Source organism: Phodopus roborovskii, unplaced genomic scaffold (genome assembly GCF_943737965.1).
Source record: "Phodopus roborovskii unplaced genomic scaffold, PHOROB, whole genome shotgun sequence".
Classification (NCBI taxonomy): Eukaryota; Metazoa; Chordata; class Mammalia; order Rodentia; family Cricetidae; genus Phodopus; species Phodopus roborovskii.
This window is the reverse complement of record NW_026126485.1, coordinates 704,786-730,240: the sequence shown is the minus strand read 5'-3', so window position 1 is coordinate 730,240 and position 25,455 is coordinate 704,786.

Genomic DNA, 25,455 nt, shown 5'->3' with positions numbered 1-25,455 from the left:
TTGTTTTCCCAGAACAGCGTTCACCTGAAGCAACAGCCTGCACTTTGTCCTTTGTGGGCATGAGGAGGGGCAGGAGAAGAGAAGGCTTCTGGCTGCTTGTCAAGGCATTCCCAACTAGAGACTGTTCAGAGTTTATATCTTAGGTAACCCTAGGCCTACTGTTCATTTCACCTGGCTAGATATGCAAGGAGTACAGCATCCTCAGCTAAGAACCATTCTTTTGTCATCTCTTAAGCCCAAAGTTTCTGGCTCCCTGGTTTTGATGGTGAGTTTTGTTTGCCCACTGGGAGTCAGGAGAGGATTTGGCCAGCTCTTACTTTGCATTCACTCCCATCTGAAGCCATCACTTTTCTCTGTGAACTTTAGTCACAAATATCCCGAGATAACCTCAAGCCTTGATTGAGTGTTCTTGGAACTACATTGGCAAGCACAAGAAGAAACACAAAGATAGGCACTGTAAAGAACAAAATGGCAAAAGGAAAGAAGGAAAAGAAGGAGAAAAACTTTAAGTTTAGAATATATAGAAATCAGAAGTCAATTCTACAATGACATTAATCAAGGGGTTTAGAATTTACTCTATTCTCTATTGGTGCTAATAAAATACATGTGACTGTGTGACTAGTGAAGTAGAGAGGCATTAGCTGGACCACATATTGGGATGCTGTGAGGATCAAGATCATGGCTTCCATATTTTCTTCACTTCTAAAAAGAGGGGCCTCACACTGGTTCACATGGAACAGAAAAGCAAGTAAGGAGGTGTAAAAGACTATGAGCAACAGCTTCAATTTATAATCAACCTACTTCATATGACAAGAAGGGAAAATGCACTCCTAAAATATATGAATCCTTCTGAGAGAATGGCATAATCACCCCCTTAGGGGCCACCAAGTACAACCATAATGGCAATCAAATTGGTACTTGAGTTTTAAGGAGCTTTGCTCCTCCTTCACCCACCCCATGGTCCATCTAGAAATACTGTCTATTCTGCTTGGGATTGTGGGGCTTGGAACTCTCTCCCCGTTTGTCTTCAGCTTTCCCTTTTGGTTTTGTTCCGTTTTAACCATGAAAGGATTTTTAATATTCTGAACCTACAGTAGCCATGGAAGGAAGCAAATGCTGCCCCTGGGATGAAGTCAAAATATCCCAACTATTAAGCAGAAATACAAACTTGATGGTCCCTTCTTGGTAACTGGAAACCTTCCTCTACAACTAGTAGGAGTTGTTTGGTACATGTCTCCTAGAGGGAAGCTATGGCTTCTTTATCTAAAAAGAGTACTCCAATCTGTCCTGTTTCCCCCTCTCCTCTCCTCAGTACTCTATCTAATTTTTGACAGTTAATGTCCCTCCCACTGCAAGAACTACTTCTATGTACCAGCTTTCCACCTACCATCATCACACCGCTGATACCTTATGCTTGTTCTTGTCTCAAAAATTGTTAAAATACTTCCATAATCTCAGTCATGTTTAATATGTGTACTGGTCTATGACCTAGTCATTGTACTTGAGATTGTTTTTGACATTTTCAAAGAATTAAGACTCATCCAGCTGGACGAGTCGCATGTCTCAAGGTCAACATTCTTAAGGTCAAGGGAAACCAGAAGCCTGTGCCTAAGGACACCCCTCTCTTTCCCACTTTATACTTTCCTCTGTCATTTGTCCTGATTCACAGAGAGTTGTTTTTGTTTTCTGCTATCTTGGACAATGACACTTGGAAAGGATTTTACATATTATTTCAACAGGCAACAGGTCACCCCTCTCAAGAACACAGCGTTTTATCAAGCTTCCATCAGTGACATGAAGAAAGGCTCTCAAATACACAATTGTAAGCATTAAAGTGGGGAGTGTTCCAGAGATACTAGCAATGAGTGTTTTTTGTTTGTTTGCTTTGTTTGTTAAATAGCTCTCAAACCACATCATTCCCAGGATCCCCTTGTGTGGACTCCCTATCCCTCTTACTCTTTTGAGATATGATTTCTGTACTTTCTAAGAATATGAATACAGGTATAAGGACTTCACTGCCACTCACTCAAAAACACTGTCAGGGTTCTGCTTCGATCTAGCAATCATTAGGCGTGCCTCAGATCTGCTCATGTTATTTTCTCAGTGTGGTCTTTCTCTATTCTTTAACACATTTTGTTCTTTACAACATTTAGGTCTCTGACCACAACATAATAAAAGCAGTCTAGCTAGCCAAAACTTGGGCCAATGGCAAACAGGAAGGGTTAACCGTTTTGCATGAAGCAAGCCTGGCTCAACCCCATGAATCTCTTTTTCACATTTGCTGCTTATTCATAACCCAAGCCCATCTGCTGTGCAAGGAACGATCGATCAGCGGCTCCTGTTTCAGATGTCAACCACCCCAGCTGTTTCTCTCTCTCTGAAAACACAAAGGGGGAAGCAATTACCACATTAATATTCTGACTTGATTATGCCTATTCAGTGAAATGAAGCCTGATGAATTCTGCTCTTTGCCTACCATCACCTCAGTCCTACACATTGTACTCCTAGGCAGCCCAGTCTAGTATACCACCCACCCCAAGAAAGCTCAGGTGACTTCCTGAAGCCTGAACAGTGACTCAGTCCAGCTAGAAATGCAAATATGAGCATCATATGCATGAAAAAATTAACAACGCACTTGAGTCCTACAGACCTTTAAAAAGTAAATATTGAAATTAAAGAACAAGGATTGAACTAGGTATGGCAAAACATGGCAATTACCCTAGCTAGCACTTGGGATGCTGATGCTAGAAGACTGGGAATTCCAGGCCAACTTGGGCTAGAAAAAGAGTATGAAGGAAGCCTGGTTAGCATAACTGGACTTTGCCTCAAATATATCAAAAAGGAAGGGGGGATGAGGAGAGAGAGAACGATTTGCATTAGTCCCAGTATAACCAAAATAACTCTTAGATACATTCTAATGTAGATTCTTATGTGCCTAATAACACCTTCTATCTGCAATATTTAATTTAAGGTAAATGTCATACAGAAAGTGTTGTGGAAAACATGCTTTTCTCCATGTTTTTTTCTAGCAGAGCAGGAGAAACTAGAGTGATGTTCTTACCATGAAAATTGTCTTCGATGATTTAAAAAAACTTGTATTAAACATTAATTCAGCTTTCTTCAGTCATGAGCACAGAGACAAGCAAGTTTTGAAGCATTACAAGGCAATGCAGAGCACTCCATGATCTCCTCAGACTTCGTTGAATGAGTATTTGGAAAAAGAAGATGGTGAGGGAGACTGAGTCAGCCTGCTATCCATCAGTTCCTAGCTCTGCCTTTTAGCAAGTTCACCACTTTGAATACACTCCATTTCTTTGCCTGGGTCAGCTTCTGAAAATATTAATGCTTTGGCCACTTTTCTGTCAACTTGGCATAAGCTACAATTATTTGGGAGTACAAACCTCAATTGAGAAAATGCCTTCCTCATATTACCTTTAAGTGAGTATGTAGGGTATTTTCTTGGCCAGGCCACTGGGTGTATGTGTCAGGGTTGCAACCTCTGGGCAAGTGGCCCTGAGTTGTATAGAAAAGCAAGCTGAGCAAGCCATAATGAGACAGCCAGTAAGTGGAATTCCTCCATGGCTCCTGCTTCAATTCCTTCCTCCATGTTCCTGCCCCAACTGCCCTTAGTGATGGAGTGTGAGCTGAGAGTTATAAGCCAAATGAACCCTTTCTTCCCCAAGATGCTTATAGTTAAGATGTTTTATCATAACAACAGAAACTTTAACTAAGAAAGTTGATAGTAAAAAATGAATAAAGAAAACCCTGGGATATACAATGTGAAATATGGTGTATTACTGTTGTGTTCCTTCATCTTAAAGGCGTTTCATATTATAGTCTAAATGAAGGATTGGGGAAGTCCTCATAGTTATGGCACCTATATGCCAAGCTCTGGCCAAAAGAACAGGAGCCTAACATCCTCATAGAAGACGGAAACCAAAGGAAAAGTCAAAAGATAGAGTAGAGAAGTCAAAGCTCTTTTTGCCCTCATCTGAGTCAACATGAATGCTAAGTGTGTGGTGTGAGCAAAGGGGGACATTGAAAAAGAGGCATTACATGTAACGAACTCTCTCTAAGAAACTAAGGAATTGGGATATGTTCTTACAGAGCATGAGAAGGCTTGGAAAATCTGTAAGAAATAAATCTGTACAGAAAATTCTAGGAACAGACAGTAGGGAAGTTGGTGTGAATGACTTCCTAATAGAAAAGTTAACAAAATGTGTCTCTATGGAAGCATTTAAGGAGCTTTTATTTGGGGCAGGGGGTGTTTTAGAAGTTCTTCACTTTAACTTTCACAATCTAGTTGCTGTACTTTATTGAAAATATAATCTTGTTTGATGAAGCATAATTCTTATAGTTTCTGAATAAAGACTTATAGGCGTTCTGGTATCTCCCCCCACCCCGCCCCCATGTGTGTGTGTGTGTGTGTGGGGTTATGTATGAATTGGGAGGAGGGATAGATCCAATAAGATGGTTCAGACTTGTGGAGTAAAATTTGATCAACTTCTTACCCTGTCCTCAAAAATCTCTTATCAATTCCATTATTCTGAAGGTGCTTTAACAAAGAGCAGTCTGTGTTTTCTGTTACACACACACACACACACACACACACACACACATATATATATATATATATATATATATATATATATATATTCAGCATGGTGAAAAAATTTTGTGCTTAAACTTCTTCCTCACCAACTACAGAGTCCCTGATCTTGGGTGAGTTACAAACTTGACTTATTCTCATAAATGGGGTTAGTGAAAAGTATTACAGGGAGAACTAGAAGACAGCACTCAGATCACATACAAAGTGAACTTGATCAGCTATGGTGGGGAGAATCTTAAGATGCTGGGATATTGCATAACTCAAGGTCATGTGTAAAGTCAGACATGGTTTCTTCCCTTAGTCTACACTGTGTGATGTGATGGTTAAGCCTCAAAATTCAGTTCTGCCACTGAATGGCCAGTGCCTCCTAGTGCGATCTTTTCTTTTTTTGTCAAATGAAATTGAGGAAGAGATTCTTGTTGTTTGGAGTTATTGAAGGAGGAGTGAGCTAATACACGCAAAGCAGTGAAAACTGTGCCTGGCTTGTAATGAATGGCACCATTGAAATGTGGTTGCCAGTGTTATTAAAGAATATGAAAACTAGCCAGGCGCTGGTGGCACATGCCTTTAGTCCCAGAACTTGGGAGACAGAGGCAGGCAGATCTCTGAGTTCGAAGCCACCTGGTCTACAGAGTGAGTTCCAGGACAGTCTCCAAAGCAATAGAGAGAAACCCTGTCTTGAAAAACAAAGAACAAAACAAAAAATAAAAGAAAAAAGAAAACAAAAATTAGAGATAAGAAGCTGGGGAAATGGGGTGCCACTGTGAAATTAAGGGTGACCAACAGATGCCTGATGATGTTAAAGAGAAGGTTTTCTGCTGCTTTGGCTGCAAGCATGCCCTAGAACTATGGCTGTCCATGAACTAGTCATGCAGTGATTACTAGTGCACAAGGCTGCCCTGGCACTATTCTTAAATAACTACTCAGCATAAAGAACACATACATAGGGTGTGCTAGCTTGTTCCAACATGACTTGCAAGACATGGTGCTGATTTGAGCATACCAATGTTTTAAAACAAATGTTTTAACACCTTTGTTCAACAATGTGAGTCTAAGACATACAACATAGAGCAGATGAGAGCCACATCATGGTAGGACTACTGTACACTAGTAACCCCTGCCTGGAAACAAGTATGAATCCCATGTTGAGACTCTCCAAGCCCATCAATCAAAATTTCCTAAGCTAGAAAAGAGGAAGTAGAGTCTTTTGGGAAAAAAGGAAGTAGAGTCTTTTGGGAAAAGAATGAAGGGAATCAGTCATTTGTGTTACCAAAAGATTCCGTGCAAAAAGCAAACACAACAAAAAATGACAAAAAAAAAAAAAAAAAAAAAAAAAAAAAATCACCTCTTCTCCTTTCATTGCCTCCTTCCTGGTATATTTCAGTCCTTATTCAGTTTGCATGTAGGGCCCATGTATAATGGAATGTTCTGAAGAAGCAATAAATATTCATGAAACAGCCTTATAGGAACAACATCTAAAAGTAATGAAAACAAGCAAATAAAAGGATGTCTTTACTTTATGAAGAATCTGAGTGATTTAACGTGGAGTGTGCAAGCTTAAACATCAGCTGAAAACCAGCTGCTGCTCTGTGGAGCATGAGCCAAAAGAGTGAGCCAGGAGGAAGCTGAGACGAGAGCTATTTAGTTCTTTAATGCTCCTGTGTGTGGATAAAAGGGTGAGAAGGGGAAGAAGGGGATCTTCTTTGGCAAAAGCAGCATTTTCAAGCAGTTCTAGAAGTTTCTGCCTCACTGAATCTGATCTTCTCCCATGGCCGGCTGGAGGGGAGGACCAGGGCCAAACACATGGAGCAGTGCTGTGGCCTGCGGGTCAGGCACCTGTGAGGCAAAGCCACTGTGATCTCCAGAAGCTGCATTTTGACTTAAGCAAGCACAATTTTCCAACCCATATGTGCAAAGCATTTTATCCGTTAGTTTCTTCTTGGCTCTTTGGTGATTTTTTTTTCCATTCAAAAATAAAAACCTTCCCAAACTCCAACTCATCACACACAAATATTTTGCTTCTGAAATCCACTCCATTTCTGCTCAAAGACTGGCATAGAGTTTAACCTGTAGGGTCTCAGTTGCACCATCTGCTTTTGATTAATGCAAGTTCTCTCTTTCCTGGGTCTGAACTCAATCACATGAAACAAGGTACTTTCTTGAGTGTTGTGGGGCATGACAAGAGACCATGAGCAGCTGACTTAAAGGAGCTTACATTTTAATTTAATGTAATTTAATTTTAATTTAATTTCCATGTAACTGCCTGTCTGATTTCCTCAATTTCTACTGTAGAGTATACTCCCTACCCCCAAATACAAACCTTCAAAAACTTGCAAATCAACACCATAAATCCTGTATAGTTAAAATGAGGCATGTGGGTCTGCCTTCATACATGCTGACATAACAACACACAAAGACACACAGGCGTTCTCACTAAGTTGTTCAGATTCCACTCTATGACATATAAGTAATATAAAACTTCAGAGAATCTGGACCTAAGGTCTTTAAGACTAAGCAGGATGAGAAAGTGTCAAAGGGTCAGAGGTCAGTGACAAGATGTGGTATCTAAGAGCAGGGCTATAGTTAGAGGGTAAGGGACAATGGTGAGTAAAATAACAGTCTAGACATCTTCAAATGCAGGTTTTTAAGATCCAGTTGCAAACTTAAGGAGATATAGACAATATTCACTCTTACCTTATCTCCTAATATCCGATCAACTCTCTAGGAAGATGATACTCATGTTCACTGTTATAAAATTTGCAGCGAGAAGTAAGTAGGAAGTGACAACACAATGGATTATTAGGGACATTAACTGTGACATCTGAGGTTGAGAGGAGGTGGTATTGCTGGAAAGCACAAAGCACAGCAAGATGCTCAGCCTCAGAAGAAGATAAAAGCAAAATCATGTGGCAAGGACATATGGGATTAAGGGCCAGTGTGCAACCATAACAAACTGAAAAGACAAGCAGTGGTAAAGCAGGAGGTCTTTTCAGAAAGCCTCAGTGACATGGCTGCTGAACTGAGAACAGCAAGACTTGGGACAGGGTGAAGAGCTTCCAGCAGAAATTGTATGAATGTGACTTTTGTACTGTTCAATGATGGCAATAGATGTTATTACAAATGAGATTGATACAGCGAGTGAGGTTAAATTTCCACAGATATTCAGAGGAGCACAGTCAGGCCATGCCTGTAGACTTACCCATTCAGACAGAAAACACTTACCTGAAATGTGGGCCTCAAGGAAATGAAAGGACTTGAGTCAGTTTCAGTGCATGAAAGGAAGGATGTCAAGGACTAAGAAACACTGAGGATAGTTTGATGAATGTCTACTGGCATGCTGTGCATTTATTTGCAGTTTCTTCACTAACCCCTGCTGACTGCTTAGCTGATCAACCTTCCTACCTGGCAGATGACTCAAGTGAGTGGTTGCATATCTCCTACTTAGAGTTTAGTGGGCATAAAAAGCTCATTTAGAACTGAAAAAGATGAGGCTTAGGGCGATTCATCAGGGAATGATGAAACTCTCAGTTTCTCTACTGAGCCCAAGACCAATCCATGAACTATTTAAATAGATGAAACACAGAATTAAACAGTCACCTTCTATTTGAAGACATCTGTATGAATATCTCACCCATGCTTTGAAGGAATGTGTGGTAAGATTTTCCTTTAGAAACTATGGTATTTCTGCCTTGATGTGCATAGATTTGTGCCCCTCATAGTAGCAGAATGCTACTTCAAGTAGTCTATAAAAGTGTTGCAAATACCTGGTGAAGATTGTTTGAGAGTTCTTAGGTATTGATTAAGCTTTCAGTTATTTATAAGTCTCTATGTCCCAATTAGAGTAACAATGGCTTGTTAGTTTTTGTCAGGTCTATGTAAAATCCCTTCTTCAACCATTATCTGAACCTAGTCATTGACTTCTGTTCTTCATGACAAATACAGGTGCCAGGTGCCTTAGGCATGTGCCCAGTTATAGCCATCATTCCTTGTTCTTGACTTTATTTTTTAACTTCAGAACTTTTACTTCCCTTGACCTTGGCCTTTTCTACATGGAGATAGATCATCTTAATGATCAAGAATATAGCCTCTAGATTATGTCGCTGAGTTCACTCTCTGGCCCTGATAGCTTCTACTCTCTTAGAGAAAGGGCTCAGTTCCTCAGTGTTTCTCATGTGTTTCCCCATATCCAAAATAAGAATAAAATGGCACTTTTCCAGACTGCTAATTATTATAATTAAGTGAAATTAATATGTGTAGTGTAGTGTAGATGGAAGAGTGCCAAGCACTGTTACCTCTTAGAAATGCATGGTGAGTGTGTGCCTGTACTTGTTAGTACCTGCTTTCCGTAAGTAACAGTTTCCCATACCACCACATGATGGAGTGGCCCCTAGGAATGTGGGATCTGTGCGGCTTGCCTAGCAGTTTTCTTTCCCACAGAAAACTGAGCACATTAGCACCAGGCCATTAGACAGCTCTATATAATTACAGATATAACTTGGGGCTCAAGACCGTTGCTACTACTGAGAAGAGTCACAGAAGAAAGCAAAACCAAGTCAAGGTTCCCCCAGTCACCCTTTAGTGTTCAATATCTACTTTGGTCCTTCAAAGCTTACTACCTGTTGGTCCATTCAGTTGCTAGGAAAAAGGAGTGTTTTTGTTATATTCTAGAATCCCACAGGAATGAGACATATAACAGATGGTATAACCCACTAAAGTATTAATTTAGGAGATCAATTTCCTAACTTTGGGACAACTGGCATGACACATTCTCATGTAAACCTATGAGTTCTCTGTCACTGGACCTTGGAGAGCTGCTGATCACTGCCTACTCAAATACCTTCAGGTATCCAGATGCAGAGGGAGGACAAGACCAGTCTACAGAAACACGTAGAGACAGCTGACCTGAACAAGGAGGAGCTAATGGGCCAGGCCCCCAGATTGATAGCTGGGAAACTAACATAGGACTGAGTCAGATTCCCTGAACTTGGGTTTCAGCTAGAAGGCCTGGGCAGTTTAAGTGACCTCAGACAGTAGAACCAGGATGTATCCCTGGTGCACAAAAGGACTTTGGGAGCACATTCCCCATGGAGGGACAGGAGGGAGGGCTTAGTCCCAAATGACTTGACAGATTTAGATGACCCCTGGAAGCATCACCCTAAATGTGGAGTGGGGGTGGGTGGGATGGAAGGGTAGTCAGGGGGCATGGGAGGGTGGGAGAGGGGAAAAGAGGGAGGGAGGGATGGAGGGAACTGGGATCTGTATGTAAAATAAAAATTAATAATAATAATAATAAATATCTTCAGGTATTACATGGAAGAAGAAAGCTATCTTCCTAACAAAGCTACTGGCCTATAGCACAAGAAGGGAGGCCAGGGACAGACCCCAGTGGAAGTCTGAGCCATAAAACCCACATGTGAAAACAAGCAATAATAGTGTACAAGGCAGCTAGGTGGGAGGAGCCTCCTTTCACACTATACCAGGGCTTTCTGACAAAATGTGCATGCAACCTTTAAAACACCATTGATAGCAGAAAATGGAGACTGAGAGAAGAAGCCAATAGAAACAATAGAAAACTGACTTTACTGAGCTCATTCAGATGCTCTACATTGTAATTTGGTCTTTCCATGTATCCCCGAAATTTATGCTCTCCACCCTCATCCCTGGTAGTACTGTCTGGTGAGTTAGTGTGGTAGTGAGAATAGGCTCTGAGCTGGCCTTTCTCTGCTTCAGTATTGTGGACATCTGGGGTTGGGCAATTCCTATTTGTGGGGTGGTCCAGCACTATAGTGTGAATCAGAATCCTTGTCCTCAGCCTCCAAAAGACCAGTAGCATACTTCTCTCAACTGGGTGATAAGTAGGAATGTCCCCAGACATTACTAAGTGTCTCTTTGGATGCAACAGTGTCCTTAGTTGGGAACTGATGCTGGAAAGTAAGGGATCAAGAAATTCTGATTCAAGCCAATCCTGCCAATTTTATGTGTGTCAGTTTCTTCACCAGCAAGTGGACTATCCAAGTTGTATTGTTAAGGTTTTAAGAGAAACAATCCTAGTATCCCACTTAGAACAGTACATAGGTCTTAGGAAATTTTCGTACATGCTCACTATTTTAATGCCTCTAAGTTACACTTTGTTTTCACTTGGTGAGGGGATTGAGACCCAGAGAAGTTGAATAACCCAGACCATCTATCAATTAGTCTCATGCCATCCATTGGCACTCCTGAGAGGACAGTGCAGGGGGATTATCAGGCTAAAAATTACCAGGACCAGGCTACTTGAGGTCTCAGAGAGAAGGCCTGGAGCTTGGTTTCCTGAAAACAGTAGAGAGCCTCCATAACTACCCACCCAATGTCAGGGGCAGAGAGAACATGAGCAGTTTCGCCAAGCAGCTACAGCAGTTCTCTGGCATTTGACATTGTTTGTGGAGTCACAAGTGGTCACTATCAAGGATTACTATTTATGTATCCATGAGTCACAATGTGCCAGATTCATAAGAGCCAGATGTGACAGTTGACCCAGACAAGGCTCTCAGACCAATCCTACGCATTTCATGTATCAGGCTTATGTTCATTCATAAAACAGTTGCCTCCCAAAATATAAGTCTTGAAAAAAAAAAAAAAGAAAGAAAGAAAGAAAGAAAGAAACTCAAATTGGTTGTGCAATTCTGAAACTAGCTGCAGTAGATTTCTCAAGCCTTTACCCCAATTGCCTCTCATACTTTTAATTCTGGATTAATTCTTCTATGGTTCATAGAGAAGAGAGGAAATAGCATCCATCATTTGACCCCAGAAGAGGAAACAGGAAGATTATGACATAAATAGGTGAACAGAGGATAACAACATCGATTTTGCTTTTGTAAATGTTAAAGCCACAAATCTACCAGTCAGAATAATGCAGAAAGGCAGATGTTCTTTGAAGCCCTTCCTCCTGCCCCCCCCCAAAAAAACAACTTTAGACTGAGCCACATTCTCAGAAGTACAGCTAACAGAAACCCTTAAATGCACATGCATGCATACAGCAGTCTCAGGAGCTCAAGGTGTCTGGAGTAAGGATTAGAGAGGTTCAAGCTGGCTTTCCCTTGTTAAAATTACAGCTGCACTGAAGATGGTATGGTATATCAACCCAGGGCTCAGGAAACTCATCCAGTTCTCAGGAATGAGAAAATGCAGCTGTGTTGGATCAGAAAGAAGGTGGAGGGTGAGGCTTTCCTTTCCCCATCCCAGCTTAATCCAGAAAGAAAGGTCAGTGGGATGCCCAGCTGCTCTGGGCAGCATTCAAGAGGGCTTGAATATCTGTCGAACTGCTTGGAGAACAGGTATACATTGAAAAAGATCTTGAAAAGCACTAGGAATGAACTCTGGGTTTAGGTTGTATTTTTTTTCTTTTTCTTTTTTCATTTTCACTCTTTGTTTTCCTTCAGGGGTTGAAATTTAATCTCTCTTTTAGCAAACCAGAGCTGGCTCTCTCTTCTTCTGGCTTCTTTTTCTCCAGGATATTCAGTGCCGATTCCTACGCTCAACAACTGATTATCAAACCTGTGCATTGTCACCAAGGAGTGTTGTCACCATAGAAATTATGGGGCAGGTGCTTTTCCATCTGGTCTCCTGTGTCCAAAGAAATGTCCGCAGCCATGGTGACCTTTCTAATCTGTAGGTCTAGGACTTGTCAGGCGTTGACAGCAAAGGAATCCCTGTACTTTAACATGTACCGTGGAGTGTTCATGTATGTACCTCTCCTCTCCTCTCTCTCTGCCCCCCCCCTCTCTCTCTGTGTGTGTGTGTGTGTGTGTGTTCAGCTCTTTTCTATGGTTCCACATTTCCCATGGGTCCCACTCTAGCAGTCACTGGAATGGCGTGACCTCATTCAGTAGCTGTGCTAAGAAACTCTAGTCCAGGACTAAGCTCGTCCTTCCTGGGATGGCCTCTTTGACATTTCTCTTCTCCCCAAGAAGCACTTTTGGTAAGTGAGGCAACACAAACATCATTCCCCAGCTGCACCCCCGCCCCTACACACAGTGACCTATGTTATTGGCTAGGACAGAGTCATTTTGACTTTAACTCATGTCCGGTTAGACACAAAGATATTTTTAAGGTTACTTTGTGGGGGGTGAGAACACATCAGGGGTCACTTCAAATTCATTCCAAGGCCAGCCAGCCAGCCACACAAGGAGCCAGCAGGAGGAAATGACTCATTCCCTGGGCCCATGTCTCTGTTGTTATGTTAAAGTTCCCTCTCCATCTAGAAGGCTAAGGACTATCACCAAGATTCAGCTGATAGTTGAAATCCAAGCTTACTGGCTCCAGAAGCACACATTGCCTTACACTTTCCAGAAGACCATTTCCGAATGATCCATGTCTATGTACTGGACGCTTCTTTACTCCTTCCCCCCCCTTTTTTAAATTTTTACATAACATAAAAAGTTCACAATAACGGTAAAACAGTATCCCCAGACCCTCATTTTCCTGTAGAAACCATTGAAAGGTCAGCCCTAGAAATAAAAAGGCTTAATAAATCTTCAGTAAGAATCACCCAGTAAGAACCACTCATTTCTTCTCTTTGATACCTTCAGACCCATTATTTTCAAAGTAGACTGGAAGATAATATTGACAACCTCCTTGCCTTTCATTGGGCAAAACTATCATCTATTCCATATCAATTCACCCACTCAAAAGTACCTAAGTGTCCCATTGTTAGGCACAGGGAGGCAGGCAAACATCCCTCTCCTCTTAGTGACTGGCCAGGGATAGGAGAAAGAGTAAACCATGGCATTCATGTAGCACTGAGGTATACATCTCAGGTTATGGTGTAGGGACATGACACAGGTGGTCAGTGCCACCTGCAGACAGAGGGGGAGGCTTCAGAAAGAGGATGCTGTGGTGTGCTTGAGCAAGTGACCAGCAAAAGTATAGCAGCAATACAGGATCTTTGGGTTTTCTCATACCTCTGGACCTTATAGTCATAAAAAAAAAAAAAAAAAAGAAAATCTTATAGCTCATTTATGAAACTAATAAATATCCATTAAGGAACTTTTTAATGAATTTGCAATGATTAGTAAAGAAAGGATGGAGAGAAATGAAACATGTAAAAGGAAAATGGGAGAAGCTTCAGAGGAAGAGAGGTGACGGCAGGACACATGAGTGGCAGACATCATTATGTCTCTCAAGTCTCTCCAGTTGTCCCCCTAAAACTGTTTCTCCAGCACAAGATGAAGTCAATTTTGTGCTTGTAGACTTTATTTATCAGGAACTTGATGAGAGTGGTATAAATCAATACTTAAAACAAGACAAAGACAGAGATTATCTTCTTCATAGAGTAGAAATATAGTTAGAGAACGTAAATTTAAAGATACTGTGTGTGTCATGGACATCAGTTAACTGAGCCCCTCTAAGCAATTTTAGACACACAGAATTGAAAAACTCATCCAGAAAAATGTTTCCATTATCCTAATTTACAACATACTAATTCATATAAATACCAAAAAAAAAAAAAAAAAAAAAAAAAAGTTGAATGGTAAAAACTAGTTGAGCACCTGAGTCATAAAAGGGAGAACTCCTCAGAGACCATAAAGATGTAAAATCATTTATTTATTTGTGGTAAAGTGACTTTGGAAATTTGAGACTTTCCAGAATTCCCTGGCTAATAAAATCAACATTTTTATGTTGTTTTTTTAAAAGGCTTCTACTATCTTTTACTTGGTCCACAGCTATCACAGAAATTCAGTTTCACATTTATCTACTTGTCTTCTTTACTCCTCTGACAAACCGTCTTTGAACAGCACAGAGATACACTTTGTGCTGTGTCCGACCCTTTTACAGTAGGTCTAAGCATAGATGAGATGGAGCCATGATAACAGGTCACACATTGTACCAACTTTGATGCTGACTTCCATGTTGGCCACTTGAGGATCCTGACTGAGAGTGTGCTGACAGAAAAGGAATCCCTGAGAAAGACACTGGAACTTTCTGAAAAAGATCCATTTTCCAACAAAAGACACAGCAAAATGGAAGATTCTGAGATGAGTTGAAAAATAGCAGCCATAGGAAAAAATGGCAGCATGTTGACAGTATATGTAAATTAGTCTGTCCTACCCTTCATCCTTGGCTGGGGAAAAAATGACACACTGATTTTGTCAGAACAACCCTTACAGGAAAATGGCTAGCACAGTTTTGAGGTTTGTTAGGCGATGTCCAGGAAAGTACCAAAAATGGCTACGGAATGTCACTGGCCAGTAGAGTCTGAGGTCAACTTCATACTGATCCTTTAAATGGTAGGGAAGAAACCACAAGGCATGTGTTGTTGATTTTAGATTTTGGACAAGAAAGTCTCCATATAAACCACATTTCTGTTACAATTCAGTTAGGTTCATCAATGTGTGCCCATGAAAATGTAAATAAAGGAACCCTAAAATTTTTTGAGTGTTTTTATGAACCAAATCTTGTACAAGGTACATAACAAATGATGTTTTCATATTTAATCCCAACAGTAAACGTATAGATATAGGGCTACATTAACTGATGAGTAAATATGACCTTTATCATAAGGTGAGGCATTTGCTAAATGCTAGTGATAACAGCAGGATTAGAAAACAGGTTTATTTGAAAAAGAACAAAATCTAATCACTACTTTTACCAGATATTTTATCCTGTGATATTTTATCCTATGATAAAATATATATGCTAATAAACCATCATAACTATGCTGATATCAACATAGATATAACTTTGTGTGTATATGTGTTCATGAATGCACGTACACATGTTTAAGCGCAAAGGCCAAAGGGTAAGCATGAATGTTGTGTGGATCCTCTGGGATACTACATGTTGTACCTTTTGATACAGTCTCATTGTCCTATAGTTCAAGGAGTAGTTCAGCCAGTTTGCCAGCCATCAAGCCCCAGGCATCCTTGTGTCTCTGCTTCTTTAACTCTTGGGTTATAATCATGTTCAACCATGCCTGACTTTTTACAATCGTTCTAGACCCAAAGTTAGGTCTTTATGTTTGCCAGACAAGCACTAGACTGACTGAGTCATCTCAAGAGGCCAATCATAGCTACTTTTTAGGAGGCAGCTAGGAAGTGCTAAAGTATATTTACATGTTGAGCAGCAATCTCTAGAACATTTTAATCTTGAAAAAAAAAATGAAACTCTAAACCCTTTGAAGATGGACTCCTCATTTTCTTTTTGTCCCATTCCCTGAAAATCACTGTTTCACTTTATGTGAATTTGATTAATCCAGATAATTCTTGTAAGTGGAGTCATGCAGTATTGTGGCTTTTTTGTTTGTGTTCTTTTGTTTCATGTCTGGCTTATTTCACTTAGCATAATGTTCTTACAGTCATTGACATGGTAGTATGTGTCAGATCTCATACCATTTAAACACAAGATAATATTCTCATTGTATGAATATATCATGCAGTTTTGTTTATCTATTGATCATCAGACACTATAGTTGCCATATTATAAATATTATGAATAATGCTGATATAAATATAGGTATAAAGGTCAATTTTTGAGGCTCTGATTTCAATGTTGCCTGAAGCAAAGTATTGTGAATGTAGATAATATACTGCTTTGGTTTTTAAAATAAAAAATTATAGTATTAACTTTTTATATGATTTTATTATTAGTACCAATGTAATGTTACCAACACATCTTCTTTTTCTTTTTTCTTTCTTTTTTATATTACAGAAGTCATTGTAGTAGGATTGTGGTTTGGGCTTATATTTCTCTAATGACTAGTTATCTTGCTGGTTTGTTCTCCATTGCTATGACAAAATACCTGAAAATTTTTAATTAAGGAGGGATTTATTTTGGCTAATAGTTACAATGGTTTCTTGGCCCCATTTTAATGATTTGTGGTCTTATAAAGCATAATATCATAGTTGAGAACATGTATGAGAACCATTGCTGCCCATCACCTGACAGACTAGAAGGAAAGCGAGAGAGAATGAGAGTTTTAGAGCAAGAACAGAAGTAGGAATGAAAGATATCATGGACAAGGGAAAGAGCAGTCCTCAAATTGAACTCTCTTTTCCACTAGTTCTTTTTGTTTTGTTTCATTTTTTGAGACAGGATTTGCTCTGGAGCTTGTCCTGGAACTTACTCTGTAGACCAGGCTAGTGTCAAACTCAAAGAAATCCACCTACCTCTTCCTCCTGGGTGTTGGGATTAAAGGCATGCACTACCAATGCCCAGCTTCAACTAGTTCTTATACCATAAATTTCATTACCTCTCAATAATATATCAATATGAATCTATCAATTATAAATCTATCAAGGGGAAAACCACAGAGGAGTCAGTGACCTCATGATCCAATCACTTCTCAAAGCCCCAACTCTGAACATTGTTATATTAAGACTTTAATACATAAACCAACCCATCAATTGGTCAAACCACAGAGGAGTCAGTGACCTCATAATCCAATCACTTCCTAAGGCCTTAACTCTAAATATTGTTGTAATAGGAACCAAATGTCCACTATATGAACCTTTAGTAGATGTTTCATATCTTCATCAAAGCAGCAATGTTACGTATCTTTTTATAAGCTCAGTAGCAGCTTATATATTACCTTTGGTGAGACACTACAAATCCTCTGTCCATTTTTAAATCAGGTTCCTTTTTTGTGTTAGATAAATTTTATCTAACTTTCTCATTGTGTTCTCAGATTTTTAATACTATATCCAAGAAATCACTGTTGAATTCAACATCATTAAGATTTTCTCCTATGTTTTCTTCTAAGAGTTTTATAGTTTTAGATTTGATGTTGAGGTCTTTGATCTATTCTGTATATTATGTATGTTAATGGTTTAATTTCCATTTTAAAATGGGGATCTTAAGTTTCCCAGAATCTTTCGTCACTGAATGACCTCGGTGTCCTTGTCAAAACCATTTGATTATGTATGTAGAAGTTTATTTCTGTATTTTCTATTTCAGTTATCTGGTCTACATATCTGTCTTTGGATGAGTACCACTCTATTTTGATTATTAAAGCTTCATGATAAGTAAAATCAGGAAGTGTGAGACTTCCAATTTTGATCTTTTAATATTAGTACAACTACTTTAAGACAATCATTTTAAAGAATATAAACACTAAAAGTTATTCTAGTCCAAAATAAATGAATTAAAGTCTTTAAACTTTGTTTGAATTGCCTATAAACAGTCACGAAAGAGACTTTAGTATACAGGGCAATAGTTTATAAGCACCTGAGCATGACACCCACCCCTTTATAAGTTAAGTCAGCTGACTTTATAATTAGCTCCACATGGTCCTCAGAATAAGAAGGCTATGAGCATCAGATAAAATATTGTCAACAAGCAAAGCAAGAGATTCAGAACACATAGAGCATCCTGGTTGTTCAGGGAAAGTAGTTCCCTGTACAGTTCAGCTTAGTGGCAGAAAGTTGAGAATTTGGCAGAACACAGGCACTTAATTCCAAAGGAAACACCTCTTCTAATCCAAAATATGGGTGTGAAAGTGGATAATGGAACATTTCTTCCTCCCTTATAAATACATGTAATCAACAAGAAATACGAGCTAAGACAATATTGTCACATTGGAAGAACGTGGTGAGAAGTTCACAGAAGCGTGGAGACCAGACATAATGGCAAAGCTAAAAACATGAGCAAAAAGGCAAAATCAGAAGAGACAGGAACGAAGAAAAGAAGGATACTAAGAAAATACAGACATTGCCTCAAGGATTACAGGCCAACTTTTAGCATAGTCTTGAGACCTAGCAGCTTCCTGAGACAACTGTGAAAAGCAGGGAGGAGATTTATTTTCCCCAAGACTCCTTTTCCTTCCCGTATATTCCCTGATGTCACCACTATAGACTTTCCTTCCAAGAATATTTTGTATTGTAAGTGGATTCTACTCTTCCAAGCACCCATAGCCTCTCACCTCAACTGTAAACACACATGTGTGTGCATGCACCTACACACACACTTACCACTCACTATCCAAAATTCTCCTTTTCCCATCTTGTTCTTATTTTCACAGAAGAGTCACCTCCCTAATAGTAAACAGAAGGAAAAAAGAGATGTTTGCTCATATGGAAACTATGAAGTAGGGTCTGAAAGACAGAGATTTGGACTCTGTTGATTAATGTTTTCTCCTTTTACACATAGGCCTAGCTTACAGGAAGTTCAGACTGGGTTTATGAGGCAGTCACATGCAAAGGTGATCCCTCACTACTGATGAAACTTATTTCCCCCTCTGAAACATACATGGACCATAGAAGGGCACATAGTAAGTAAAACATAACCACTGGTCTGGTCAGTGCATCATCCGTATCCATCATAATTATTTCAACTGTGGAATGAGCTTTGACAGATGGTAACCTCCTGTGGGCTTAGAGCCAAATGTCAATTTTGAGAGTTAACTTCTCAGGCTCAGTGAGGTGAGAGAATAAAGAAAGGTAATCAGAGTGGGAACATTGACAGGAGGTCTCCATATAGTCCAGTTGTAGCCCTCCAAGATCTACAGGAGTGAGGAAAGATGGGCACCCTCAACTTCTCCTAGCCCAGCCCAGAATAGCCCAGCAAGCTAGTATTCTAACTGCCTGTATCTCAAGTCTTCTGAGATCGCTTTACCTCCTTCCCCTGGTTTTAAGGCTTTCCTGGGAAGAAAAATAGAAGCCAGATAAGACCTGTTCTCCTTCTACAGGGTGTGGTTATGTGTTATAATTCTATTCCTTTCCTGTGTTCCGAGTGACCCCAACAACATTCCCTCATAGCAACTGTGCTTTTATATGGATTAAGGACCAAATGTTGAAAACACAACAGAAAAAGGAATCTTATTGCAGTTTCCGATCTCAGCCTTGCCAAGAGCCAGGACCTTCAGGGAAGCTAAATCAATTACTTAAGAAGTTTCCATTTTTTTTCAGCTTTTCTCAAGAAAAGTTGGAGGGCAACTCAAACCTACCTTTCCATAAAAGAAAGTGCACATGGCATTATAAGTCAGCCATTTCCATGATTTGGGTGTTAGATGGGAGGAGATATCTATGGATTTGCCAAATTCCAGAAGGCTTTGGGGATTGAAACTGAAAGAATTCCCTCAATTACCAATCTTTCCAAGGTTAACTGAAATATTTGTGTGGTTTTCTTGTCAGTAAATTTAATTATTAGAAAGCCAGTGCTCTGAAGCAAACATGATCTAAGCATACAGTATTTTTTATCTTCTTTCTATATAATTTTTAAAAAATGATGTTAGTTACTAAGGGATAAGGAAAGGTAAGGCAGACAGTAAAAGAGATGTATCTGACTAATTCATGCTGTGTAGCATGAAGAGAAAGATCAGACTGAGACCCAATTATATGTACACTCAATACACATTAACAAAAAAGTTTCATTCAATGTACTGTAATCACCAAAATTTGCTGAAAGTCTTGTGCAAGGATTAAGATTAGAAAGTGCTCAACATCCTTAGCTATCAGGGAAATGCAAACCAAATCAACTTTGAGATACCATCTTACTTTCTGCCAGAATGGCTAAAATTAGAAACACCAATGACAACTTATGCTGGAGAGGATGTGGAGAAAGGGGAACACTCCGCCACTGCTGGTGGGAGTACAAACTTGGACAGCCACTTTGGAAATCAGTATGGAGGTTCCTAAGGAAAATGGGAATCAGTCTACCACAGGACCCAACATGTGGAGTGGGCCAGGGGATGGGAGGGGAGGGTGATTGGGGGGGCATGAGAGAGTGGGAGAGCGGGAAAGAAGGAGGGAAGGAGCAGGGAGGGAGGGAGAGGGGACTGGGATGGATATGGAAAATAAAAATAAAAATAAATATTTAAAAAAAAAAGAAAAAAAGATTCAGTAGGAGCTTAAGAGCAGTTCAGGATTTTTAGGTAAAAACAGGAGAGCACACAGAGATTCACAGGTGTCTGTCACCAAGCTTAAGGACAAAATGTATAGTTTTGGAAGTGATTATTGTATTACAGAAGGGCAGGGAAAAACCGAAGTAAGAAAAAGATGGAGACCAACAGCCCTTGACTGGTAGATGAATAAGGCAACCTTAGGGAAACAAAACAAAAAAGCCAACTGTAAAAGAAGGCTGAGTGCTCATTCAGGACAGCCAAGGGTCCAAGAAGATGCGATTTTTCTTTATTGGTCTATTTTAAGATGGAAGAGTTATAACTCTCCTAAGTTAACATTCAGAAAGAAGGATGTTGGTGATTAAGATGAAGTTTGGAGATACAGTTGGTAAAGAAGACTTCAACAGCAGAGAGACATTAGTGATTAAAAGGGAGAGATGTTAGCATTGGAAGTAGGATGACTTAGACAGATACATTCAGAGGCCACAGATAGCGCAACTCATTGCCTTTTGTCTACTCATTGCCATTTGTTTTATGCAAGCGGCACCAGGATCTATGTGGATAATGTGTGGGTGAGATGTGGAGCTACTGAGGAAATGTCTGGAAAAGTATTCAATAGATGAGCAAATATGGTAGCTGATATGGTAACAGAAAAAATAGCATCTGGTACCCCAGGACCAACGAAGGCAGGGGCCACAAGATATCACAATAGACAAAGAAGTATGTGCAGTGTGGGTCACTAGCAGATGCTTCCACGGGGAACACTGAACCAAGTATGCATTGCATAGTACCCACTGGCATAAAAACAGGAATTACGTTAATAAGAACAATGAAGTAAACATTCATTTATATTCTTTCCAAGGCAGATACTAAGGCAATTGATTTGCTGTTATTGCTGTTTTATTTGCTATACTGGGATTTGAACAGAGGGCTTCATGCGTGCTAGGTGAGCATTAATCTACTGATTCATATTCATATATATGAAAACAGTTTCTTATGTAAGATAACTTTCTAAGAAATGACATGAGTTGTTATTTTTGTTGTTGCTTCTAATGTACAACAAGGAAATTTAGCATTAATTAAGCTACTTACTTAAAGTCATCACACTAGTCAGTATCAGAATCAGATTTAGATTCCCAACTTTCTTGGTCTTTCAATATTGTTCTTTTACACATGTCTTTCCAATATAGAAAAATAATGTTAACCCAACTTGCTACAAAATATTTGTACTTTAGTTAGATTTATTTCTAGACACGGGGTATCCATTCATGCATTTACTCATCATCTAACAATTTTTGTTATTGTTTTGTTTGTTTGTTTACTTGTTTTTGAGACAGAAACTCACTCTGTAGTACTGGCTGTCCTGGAACTTGCTACATAAAGCAGAACTCACAGTAATCTGCCTACCTACCTCAGCTTCCTAAGTGATAGGATAACAAGTATGTCACCGTGCCTGGCTCCACACAAAACAAAACAAAAACCAAAAAAAAAAAAAAGTGAGCATGTATTCTCTTGTGAGGATACTAACTTGATTCCTCCCTAATGGATCTCTAAAAATCTAAGCAAACAGACACCTAAACAAACTGTTCTGGAGTCTGCTGGAATGACTGTGAGTAGATTGTGTAGGTCACTGATGGACACCTAGCTCTGGGATTCGGCTAAGAAAATTTCCAAAGATAAAGCAGCCAATTCAAAGTTCCTTCCTCTGGGTCCTGTGAGATAAGCTTTCTTTGGAATAAAATGGCAGGCAGGGATGTTTTCCAAACAAAGTATGGAAAGTACATGGTGTATAAAGCCACCCAGAAGCTAAGGTCTAGAGTGAGTTCCTAATCATAAAACAAAAGTCCCTGCTTCCTGATTTCTGATGTGGAATCACACCACTTCATAACTACTTGCTTGTCATTTTGTTTCAAGCAACTATTTTTCTAAAATCTAGCTTCAAATTAGAAGTCCACAAAGCTGTCATATTGATGTTGTATTTAATTGCCCTATAGCATTAAAAGAATATTTATGACATCTTTATAAATTACCCCTTTACACCACAATTAAGTGGAAACACACTGAACTGAATGTAGAGGTGAAAGTATAGGTTTTATGGCCAGATCCCCATTGAGTATGAGAACAATTAAGCCTTTAAGTACTACGTATGCATGGTCACATGCATTCATGTAGGTGCATTGCACATGTTACTTTAGAACAAGAGGGCATGGGTCATAGCTGAGAGGTCCTCATCCTCTGCTCTAGGAATACACAGCATGAGTGACAGTGCTTACGTACAAAGCAGCAAACCTGTATCCTGTATCCAGCAAACCTGATGGCAGCTTACTTGGAATTCTAGAGTTCCCCTGGGTACCCCAAATAGTCAGAGCTACAACTTCAGGACACTTCTCATCTTAGCAACAAGAAAAGCATGGCTATAAGAGGTCCAGTGACTGTAAATCAACCTCTACAGGCTGAAGGACTAGACTAAATTAGCTCAGTAGGCAACTAGCAGCACTAAAGAAGTCACCTAGGGCCAGGTTGCTGCTCACAGAACAGCTGCTTCACTTGCCAGCTAGCATATGGACCAGTAAGGTAAGGGATCTGGCCAGCCCAGTAGCTAAGAACACCAAGCAAGAGTAGAGCCATGTTATCCCCGTTCTTCACTCCACTTCTGAGGCCGAGGTCTCACTAAGGACTAATTCTCCTCAACCTTAGAGAGAGGGCCAGACAACAAGGAATGTCTGTCTTTGATTGGCAGAGTGACTCTACTCAGAGGCCACTAGTACCACCTTTCTCAAAAGGCCAGAATGGAGGGCAGACAGAAGGAAGGAAGAAGCAAAAAAGGATGGATGGACATGAGGAAGAATGTGGCTGGTGGCTTAAATGTACCATTGTTTAAACTCCAAGCTCAGTAGCCAAGAGCACATGTTAAATGGTGAGCAAATAAAAAGGTCAGCATGTCCAGGGGTCCAATTATCTTGAGCCTAGTGGCAGGAAGACCCAATTAGTTCTCATTAGCTGGATGTGGGCTGCTCTGGCCCCTCCAGCTCCAGCTAAGTTTCTGTTCCTGGCTCCAAACACTGGCTCGGTTCTCAATACTTGCTAGCTGAAATAAAAGATTGTGGCCCAAAGGTAATGAACTGTTTTCCTAATAGTCTTGTTTTTTCTCCAGAAAAAAAGGTTTGACCATACATATCTTACATGAATGAAACTACTCTGTGCCCTGTCTCCTTCATACAAGTAAAGTACATGTGCCCAAGTGCCCTGGAATTCCAATGATCTGCAGCTGAGTGAGAAACTGCACCACAGCATTTCTGCTACTTTTTAATTGGAGTGTGACTGAACTGAGTGTGGCTGTTTATGTTGCTTTTACAGACTATTGAAATCACTGTGCCATTGATCTGAGTGAAGTAAGCCAATGATCGTCTTGCCACAAAGAGCCAAGAGGGAACATTGGCACATTCAAACTTAAGATGGTGAGGATTTGGGTTTCTGATTGAGTCATCAGCATCACTTTCCTTCCTTCATAGCAATTTTGTTCTCCTGAATCTCTCTCTCATCAACTTGGATCCCCAGACACAATTTCAGGTTCCATGTCCTCAGTACCTTGTTCACAGGTGATGACCAGCTCATCTCCATGGACCCATTTCAGGCTTCTCGTGGGTAAAAGTTTTTTCAAGTCAGACTCAGAGACTATTTGGTTCCAAGATAATGTCAGTGCTCACTGACAAATACATCTCTAGAACTGACCGACCAAATCAAACTTCCTAAAACTAGGCAACAAATACACTGAGTACATTTTCCCCGAATTCCTATGTGAATGTGCATATGTACAAATGGAAGAACCACTGAGCCAAAAATATTTGGCTTCCCAGAGTCAAGAGATATTTGTAAACATAAAGATGTGTAGATTCTGGGACAAAGCTCTGAAATCTGGCCTTAGCTTGGAAACTTATAAACAAGACTGGATATTAGAATTCCTGTCTCATGCAAACCTCTAGATCAAGTTACTAATGGGCACAACCTTCCCCCAAAACCAGCATATGAATGGAAGAGTCTGCATATCTTAAGATCATCATACAAAAGCCAACAAAGAAAGCAGATGAGATAAGAAAATAGGCGAGCTGGGTGTTGGTGGTACACACCTTTAATTCCAGCACTTCAGGAGGCAGGGGCAGGCAGATCTCTATGAGTTCAAGGCTAGCCTGGTCTACAGAGCAAGTTCCAGGAGAGACTCCAAAAGAATTCAGAGAAACAGACAAACAAAAAGGACAAGGAGGGATCATGGAAAGGAGGAAGTGAAAGGATGCAGGAGAGAAAATGCTTAGTCTGTGGATCAAAACTGTTACGATTTCTGAGCAGTTGCTGTCTAGCTGTCCCCACAGTGCTAAGATTCATGATTACTAATATTTCTGAAAACTAAATGTTGAATGACCATTTGTTGGTGTTCTGACAGTTTCTTCTACCCTGTACATACAAGAACATAGAACGTAAGCATATTGCAAGTTTTTTGTCGCCCTCCCCCCACCAACCATGGTCCAAGTACACTCATTATAAGGGATTGGAAAGGAATTTCTGGGACTGTCAGACTGTCAGAGATTGAAGAGAGGAAGCAAATATTATCTACTATAGTTATTCTGCTTACTTTTTTCATATAACAACCCATTTAAGTACCAGTGAGCCCCACAGCATATATATTAAAGTTCGGGGCTCTTTCAACTTTTTATTTTATTATCCTTAGTAGTCTTACCTTCACAGTGGTTTCCTTTTCTTGCCAATACATTCCTTACCCCCCCCCCAAAAAAAGGAAAATGAGGTGTCAGGGATAAACGTACCAGACTGACTCTTTCTCCCCTAACAGCCATCAGTTGCCAATAGCTCCTCTCAAAGGCATGGGCCCTTTTATGACTAACCCATCCACATGGAATGTTGGCTGGCTTAGTTTGGTCAGGTCCTGTTCTGGTACAGGAGTGCTTTTGAATTCAAGAATGCAACAGCTCTGACTGGACCCAAACACAGTGTTTTATAGCAGTTTTTTCTGACCTCTGACTCA